The following is a 9,011-nucleotide window of genomic DNA, read 5'->3' on the forward strand; positions in this document are numbered from 1 at the left end:
ATAGCTATGGAATTTTGTTAGTGGCGTACGACCTTCCCTAGAAGGAGTATCAAAACAGAAATGAAATTCCTAGATGCAAATATTTATTATAAATGCTTAGGCAATATTTGGCGGCCATGCCACCTTAGTGGTCTCTGGACTATCCGTCGGTATTGTGACCAGCAAATTGTTGGAATCCGAATTTGTATGACCTCCCTAGAAGCGTACTTATTTTGGTTTTTACGGTTGCGAGATACATAAATTGTTTTTTGGTTGTTTGCGATTATGTATTAAGCATAGTATGTGATAAATAGTTTTATTTCTTCTCAGCCAAATTCTTAATAATGTCTGCGAACCTTAAAGAAATCAAACTCGAAGGCCAAAATTATGTAGACTGGAAATATTAAATGGATAAGATTCTCATTGCTGAAAACTTAAAGTTTGTACTCACTAATTCATGTCATCCATTTCCTCGACAAAATTCTACAAAGAAAGTTTGAGAATGCATTTTATGCATGTACTCGATAAGTTCTTTGAGGAAGAAGGTCAAACTACTTTCTTTTAAGTAGTGAGACAAGTCTTGGTTTATACCGATGATAAAGGAATATCCAATGAGGACGTTGTCCAGATTCTATTGGAACATCCAAAAGAGATAGAAAGTTTTGATGAATCTTCTTATTCAGTTACTCAAATAGTTTCTACACTCAGTTCATCGCCAAATGTAATACGAAGTGAGTACAAGAAGGTTGTTACTGAAAAGTTGGAAACCTTGAGCATTGTATTCACTTTATTACTTTTGGAGAAAGATAACATGATAGCTGACGAATCCATCAAGGCTGCATCTTTCCTATGTCTTAGTTCAATCGAACAGAAGACTAGCAATGGAAAGAGGGAAGAGCTGAATTGTCATCAATGAAAGCTATAAAGGCACGAAAAATTAGTTGAAAAGGCAAAAGAGAAGATGCATTGTGAGTCGGATTGACCTCTTCTACAGAAGGACAATGACTTAGATAACAATGCAATTTCTAAAAGAGAGATCTAGATCTAGTTGGGCAGTTGTTGCAGTGGGAGCTATTTTTTATACTCACTTTATTGTTTTGTTTTGATGTATAAAACTCTGTTTTATTGGTACAGTTTAGTTTGGAAAGAATTCAGTTTCAGTTTTAAAACTTGTTAATGATTAAATGATGTTTGATGTCATTTGATAATGCTTGCATTATTGAGAAATGTGGATCGAATATCTATCATAGTACCATAGAAAAATAAATTATACTCCCTCCGTCCCGTGCTACTCGCACGTTTGCTTTTCGGCTCGTCACAAAGTCCTTACACTATTTATAATTTAAGTTAGAATTAATGCATTTAATTAATATGTTAGTTTAAGTTAAGAGCTCTTTTATTAAGTGATGTCTCATTACACCTAAAATTCTTTTTTAATTACACAAAAAAATCAATCCCAAATTTACGGCCTAAAATGAAAAGTGTGAGTAGCATGGGACGGAGGGAGTACATCATAGTATCTAAACAATATAATTGCAAAAAGATTGAGTTTAACACCACAGTTCAACTTCTTAAACAATGAATGATAAAGTATTTATGGTACTTAATCATAAGGCCAAGAAAGTACTTAGTAATTGTTCAAACTGATTTTGTCTAACTCAAGTGACTATCGAGATTTTAACAACTTGTTTGTTAAATGGCTTGAAGGTCAAGTAAGTCTGGTTGATGCACTATAAGTTAGAATCCTTTGGTGGTTCAAAGGATTCAGAATACTATGCAACATAGAGAGACTAGTAAGTCTCAATGGTTTACACCATAGGAGACGAGCAAATGAGTTTAGATCAGTAGTGTGAGTTAAATCCAAGTTGACTACTCCAAGCATTCTTCTAAAGAATGGGATAGTCATATAAGAAGATATTGAAGTCTATCGAAGACAAGTTCGATAAGTGAACAGTTTTACTCAATAACACCTTATCATTGAGGGGATATACGTTGGAAACAACGAGTTATACCTTAAAGAAACTACCATAACATCAGTACCTTCTACAACACGCGAGTTGTGGACTAGAGGCAAGTTTAGTCCAGCACATATCAAGGTGTGGCGTTATTCGAACACATGTTTTGGAAAAGGTATCCAAGTAATTGGAGTTGTGTACTGAGGTATGTTTTAAGGTTGTCCCAAATGATAGAAAAGGTACAGGTTCTATAATCTTCACGACAAGATATGTGTTTGTTTACACGAATACTAGATTCCTTGATGAAGATTATGAGGAGAACTACAAGCCTAACAAACATGATAATTCTTAAGATAATGAGAATATCTATTTTCCATCTTAACCAAGAAGTCATACCATTAGAAACTTATGTACTAAGAAAATCAACGTTTGTACCTAAGATTGTAAGAGTCGTGTCGTAGTGGGAGCGTTCTTTGCGAACATAAGAAGTTCATGGGTCTAAAAGAGTCTTAAGACTCAGTCTTAGATTAACTTGAGCATAATCCCTGTAACTACAAGGACGCAATGACTTATTCAGATAATCATTCTTGATAAGATGATAGATTCTGAATAACAATCTTAAATAGACAAAAATGTTTGCAAGACTTGCGATACTACCCATAGACTATTTCAGTCAGTGGGAGCTAGTGGACCTGCAAGTGTAAGCATGGATCTCAAAAGGCTAGAATAATAGCAAAGGGTTATACCCAGAGAGAATTATATGCTCGCCTGCCATTTTTGCCTAAGTCGATCTGTATATTATCCATTGTAGCCTAGATAAATTAGGATGTATGTACTATGATTGTCAAGACAGTTTTCTTTAAGTAGAAGTCTTGAGGAGATCATCTGCATGGAACATCTCAATGGTTATGTAATACAGGGCAAGAAAGTTGAACGTGCACTACATTTGGTATTCTTGGTACTCTACGATGATAACATCTATAAAAGTTTATAAACAACTAAGAGGGTTATCTAGCGTAGGAACTGGTCGTCTACCCAGTTTAAGGATGATGGATTTAAGATAATCTAGTTACATTGTCATTAGATTGCTAGAAAAAGAATGTATGTTTTCTTAAAGAATCCTACATCTACACAATACTTAGACACTTTAGCATTGAAAATTCCAAGAAAAGATTTTCTTTTTCTAGACGGAATTATTTTGTCTCTAGTCAAGTGTTTTTCGACATTGAATGAGATCAAGAAGAATGAAACAAGTTCCATTATTGGAAGTCTCATATATGCTATGATGTGTATTAAGTTAGATATTAGCTTTGTCGTTGGCATAGAAGCATTATATCATTTTAACCATGGCCAAGGACATTGGATTGGGTAAAGAATATACTATAGTACTTGAAGAAGACTAAACGGTATGCTTTAGTTTACCAGACATCCATGTTATGTCCTTTAGGTTTCATCGACTCGATTTTATAATTGATTGATGATCGAGTTATCCTCTGACTATGTGTTAACGTTAGGAGTTGAAAACTTAGTTATGAAAGAGTGTGATTACATCATAGACTCTATCATGAAAGTTACAAGTGTGGTTTCATCAGAAACTACTAAGGTAGTTGTTAATCTCAGTAACTTCCTAATAGCTTTGACCGTGATTCTGAGTATGTGTATGAGTATTATATTTTGTTATAATTACTCCAGTCATATGTCTAACTCAAGGGAAACACGAGTTGATGAAGCTAAACACTCACATATAGCGGAAGTATGAAATTAATTAAGGAAAAGTGCGCAGCGAGACATTATGGGTACCAAGATATCATCAGAGAACAACCAGACAGAATTTTTTTTCAAAATGTCTATATGGTAACATGATTTACACATGAGGTGAAAAGTATGGTAGTTCGATGTATCATGGTTCGAGACCTGCTTAGAGTATAAGTGGGAGAGTTTTGGCAGTGGGTATACTCGAAAGCATGATTTTGAGTATAAGTGGGAGATTGTTAGGATTGGTATACTGAAAAGCATATTTCGAGCATGTTGCATGGATAGAATTGCTTGTATACAATAAACTCTACAATCCACTATTAACCCAAGGCGAGAAGAATTAATTTTATCGCATTAGTGTTTGCTTATGCATTTATAAGATGTTTCTCAAACATTTAAATGTATAAGAAGCAAATAAGTCTAATTCTTCTGCATAGTAGACTGGTCGTGAACGACGTTCACAGAAGGTGACGCAGTCGGTCCTTTGTAGAAGAGAAATAGAATTTCACAACCTAGATAGGCTTTGGCTACCTATCGTGAAAGGTTGCAGTGTCAGTCCGCATGTTTCCTTACCTTAGGAAAAAAACGACACTGGTGTGGTATATCACTGAATGATGTAACAGTTGAGATAAGTCTTTCTTGCTATTTACTGAAAGACGAGGTCTCGGTGATTGTTATTTCTTAATCATTGTTGATATAACATTGAGCATACGATATTGATTATGCACTACTTTGATTTATCAAATGGTGCGGATTTTTTGCAATCCAAGAATTCTGATATCTTGGGTAGTGGTGATTAATGTCTAGAGGTGCTAGTATTGTTATTGCAATGAATCGTGTGCTGGGTGAGTCCAGTTTGATAATATCCTCAAGAGGTGTTCGAAAAAGGTTTTATTATTCAGAAACCCGGCCGGTTGGAATTTATTCCAGAATAATAAATAATGATTTTGAACTACACAACTCTTGGAAAAAGATATTAATTAATTCAAGTAAAAAAGTAGGCTTAAATTAATTAATGAATATTTATATCTTAAACACGGGAAATAATAAATTAAAGAGGTAAAGTCCGGATTACTCGTAATTTGGGATTGGACGGGCAGTCAATATTATTTTACTATAGTGGCTGATAATAATATTCTGTTGGACTTGTTTTAAATTGGGGCTCAATTTAATTAGTAAAGTCCAACAGGTTTGGCCCAAGTCTAACCTCCATGGATCCATAATCTGGCCCATCATAACTCTATATAAAGGAGACTAAATAGAAGACAAAATCAATGAATTTAATCATAAAATTTCGTGCTCCCTCTTTTCCAGAGGAGACGGAATTTTTCATTCTCTTCTGGTGGGAATTATGTCTTCTGCCTAGTCAAGCCCTTTTCGATTCTGACAAGCTTTGCCCACTCAAAGGTCGGATTCTGAGTTCGGGATACAGATTAGAAGGTTCGTGGTTGAGTACGAAGAACATCACGTTTAGAAGGCGCAAGCAATCGACGATTCTTTGGAGAATCAGATCAGTAATTCTAAACCGTAGGAATTCATGTTTTAGGTTTTAATTCCTTTTACATGAATTATGTGCGTTCTTGGATGCAATTCTGTGTTTAACATGTAGTTTATTGAACCCATAATCGGTCAAATAGATCCGTAATTATGATTTATTTGTGAATGCATAATTTCCGCTGTGCAAGGAGCTCCAAACCCCAGCAATGATTCCTATCACTGTTGTTTCGGCCATCCTCGTGATAACATTTACACGTTTGAGAGGAGGAGGAAGGCGATGCACAGTCAACCAACCCCGAGTGAAAATCGAGAAGGTAAGCTTTGCTTCATGTTTCATCTCGTTTCGAAAGTGGTTCCAAATTTTTGTGTCTTATTTTGTTAATTTGTGTCAATTTGTCTTGCTTTTGTCTCAATTTTGTCTTATTAGGAACTGATTTGTCTCGATTTTGTTTTATTATGCGATTAGGGTTTTCATATTTTGGTATATGCGTGGACTGAGTGTGCTGAGCATGTGGGTGTTGTTAGGGTTTTGTATACTAGAAATCACCTTTCGTGTGATTGAATACTGTAAAACTCTATATATTCTTTTCCAATGAATGCAACAGATTATTTTTGTCATAATGTTGTTATGTTTTACATTTAATGGATGTTTATTGCATATTTAAATGTATAAGCGAATGTAACAAAGTCTAAGTCTTTGTTTTAGTAGACCGGTTGTGGGCGTCGTTCACTTTAAGGTAACACGGTCAGCTCTGAACAAAGAAAAATAAGATTTTCAAAACCTAGATAGGCCTAGACTACCTATCGTGAAAGGTTGCAATGTCAGTCCGCATATTTCTAAGCCTTATTGAAATAAGATGACGTTGGTGTGGTATAGCACTGAATTGGATCTAAACGGCAAGACGAGTCTTTATGCTATCTACTGAAAGACGAGGTCTTGATAATTAATTTCTTAATCAATGTACGTTAGAATTGAGCATACGATATTGATTATCTACTACTTTGACTTACCAATAGGTGCGGGTTTTTCGTAACCCAACGATCCTGGTATCTTGTGTAGTGGCGATTAATATCTAGCGGTGCTATGATTGCTATTATACTGAATCGTGCGCGAGGTGAGTCTCGTTTGATAACATCCACAAGAGGAGCTCGAAACAAGGTTTTATTATTCGGAACCTAGCTAGCTGGTGTTTGATTACTCTATGAATAATAAATAAGCGTTTCTTGCTAAGTCTACTCTTGGAGTATATAATATGTTAATTAATTAAGTCCATAGCAGACATTGATTAATTAATGAATGTTTCTATCTTAAGCGCGGGAAATAAATTGCACACTAATGGAAACCCAGAATACTTGTAATTTCGTATTTGGATGGGCTGTGTAATATTACTTCTTTAGTGGCTGACTGTAATATTCCAATATAAGATTATATTAAATTGTGGGTTCAATTTAATTAGTAAAAAGCAAATTGGGGGAAGCCATATCCAAATTCTTCCTTAGATCCCTGACTGAGACCAATATGTGACTTAATATAAATAGGAGAATAAATGAGACAGAAAAAAGACACTTGTTTTTCTTTAAAAAAAAATTTCGTCCCCCCTTATTCCAAGGAGAGGAACGGTTTTTGTTCTCCCTCCGTGAGCAGGATTTTGTCTTCTTTATTTAAGTCCTAGTATTCTGGTGAGATTTGTCCACACAAATATCAGTTTACAGTCCGGGGATACCAGTCAGAAGATCCGAGGTCGAGTACTCAAGATCTTCACGTGGAGTAGACGCAAACCATCTTCGATTCTTAAGTGAATCAGCAAGGTAAATTGGCTTACTTCGTAGCAAGCATGTATTAAGTATTATTTATGTTGAAGCATGTTTACATTCAAGTTATAAGCATGATACATGTGATAATTACGCGAATAGAGTTTATCTAAATAATATGCTAAATAGATCAGTTTTTATGTGATCCGTTAGAACGCACGCTTCCACTGCCAACCCCTTCAATTGGTATCAAAGCCAGTCTTTGGCTCTGATTATTTGGATTTAAATTTCGCGAAATTCATGTATGCATGTGTTATTTGATTACGAAGCATGTTCTTGGTGTTTTGGTTATTTATTATGCATGGTGAACTCAAGAACTATCGAATCAAGAAACTTGAATTTTTCGATCGAACGAGACATGCGATCTGTCGGCACTCGCACCTAGACGGATCGCATCACGCGCGATCGAGAAAGGGTTGTCGATTGAGTGGGAGCCAAGGGTTCACGGTCACGGGGCGACACGCAGACGAGCAAGGGCTCGTGCGCGCCGCCGACCGAGACCAAACCGTAGGCGGCGCCCGCACCAAGGTCGATGCTAGGCGGCAGGCGCGGCGTGATGGTTCGACTGAGAGCCGCCGAGACACCGCGAGCCACCAGGCAGGAGAACCCGTGACGGAGCCCTAGCTCCTGGCCGAGACGGGCGTGCCACCAGGTGCGACGTGTGCCGGAGTAGTGGTAGCGGAAGCTGAGACGGGTGGTCAGAGCGGGCCGAGAGCAGGCGCGCCACCGCGCACACTGCTGGCTGAGAGATCGCGCCACCTGAGTAATCACGGCACTAAGACGGAAGATAGCGGCTGGCCGAGAGGAGCCGTGCCACCGCGCATGCTCCTGGCCGAGAGTTTACAACACCCGACGAGCCAGATGGCCGAGACGCAGGCGCCACCTGTGCGCTACTGGCTGTGATGGCGTATCCGTCATGATCCGGCAACAAACTCGTCGGATCTTTGTCGTTCATCGTTCGTGCGAACCTCATGCGATAAGATAACGATGAAATATTATTTTAATGATTATTTAAATTTTTAATTAAAAGATATCATTAAAATATTATTATTTAATGGAAATAATATATTTTGGGAAGATTTCTCTAGATTTTAGGAATATTTATATTATTATCCATATCTATGGAAATAAATAACATTATTTTGATTCCTAGATGATATGGACAAGAATAATTTAATAGTTTCCTAATATTTATATATCTAAAATCCTAATTAGGATAGATATGTAACAATACATTAAATAATAGAAATTTCTCTTCCTAATCTTGAACATGGAAATAATTTGAATTTAATTTTTCATGTGTTATTAAGAATTAAATAACTTGTTTATTTTAGCTATATTTTTATAGTAGACATGCATAAGAATTAAATTCTAGAATAATGGTTTCCTAAAGGAAGATACCAAAGTAAATAAAAGATTTAATTATCCAGCAAATTAAATGCCAACAGAATTTAACTAATCCTTAATATGCCTCAAGGCTAAGGATAATTAAAAGAAAAACCATAACCCAAATATCTAAGCTACAATTACGAACTTAATGTTCGTACATGGTCTCCATCAATTGGTCTGCAATTTATGAAGTTTATTTCCAATATTATCGCCACCCATTATGTGGGGACAATAATCCTACGAAATAGCAAGTTCATGAGGGCGGAATTCTCAAAGATAAATAGTATGAACTAAGATGTGGTTTCCAATATTATCGCCACCCATTATGTGGGGACAATAATCCTAAGAAAATGCGAGATTCAGAAGTTCATACAGGATTTATGAGATAGCTTAATCTTGTTAGCAACACATGAACATTGTTATGGGAGTGTGTTGTAGAAATGAGACTCTGTAATGCTAAATACGGTGGTCATGATTAGGCAACATTAGGCGGCCATGCGGTCTCTGGACTATTCGTCGGTGTTGTGACCAGTAAATTTGTAGAATTTTAATGCGTATTGACCTCTTATGGAGGGTACAAAATTTTAATTTACAGTTGTAAGATTTTGAAAAGTTTTATGGTTA

The sequence above is a fragment of the Salvia splendens genome, chromosome 16 (genome assembly GCF_004379255.2).
Source record: "Salvia splendens isolate huo1 chromosome 16, SspV2, whole genome shotgun sequence".
Classification (NCBI taxonomy): domain Eukaryota; kingdom Viridiplantae; phylum Streptophyta; class Magnoliopsida; order Lamiales; family Lamiaceae; genus Salvia; species Salvia splendens.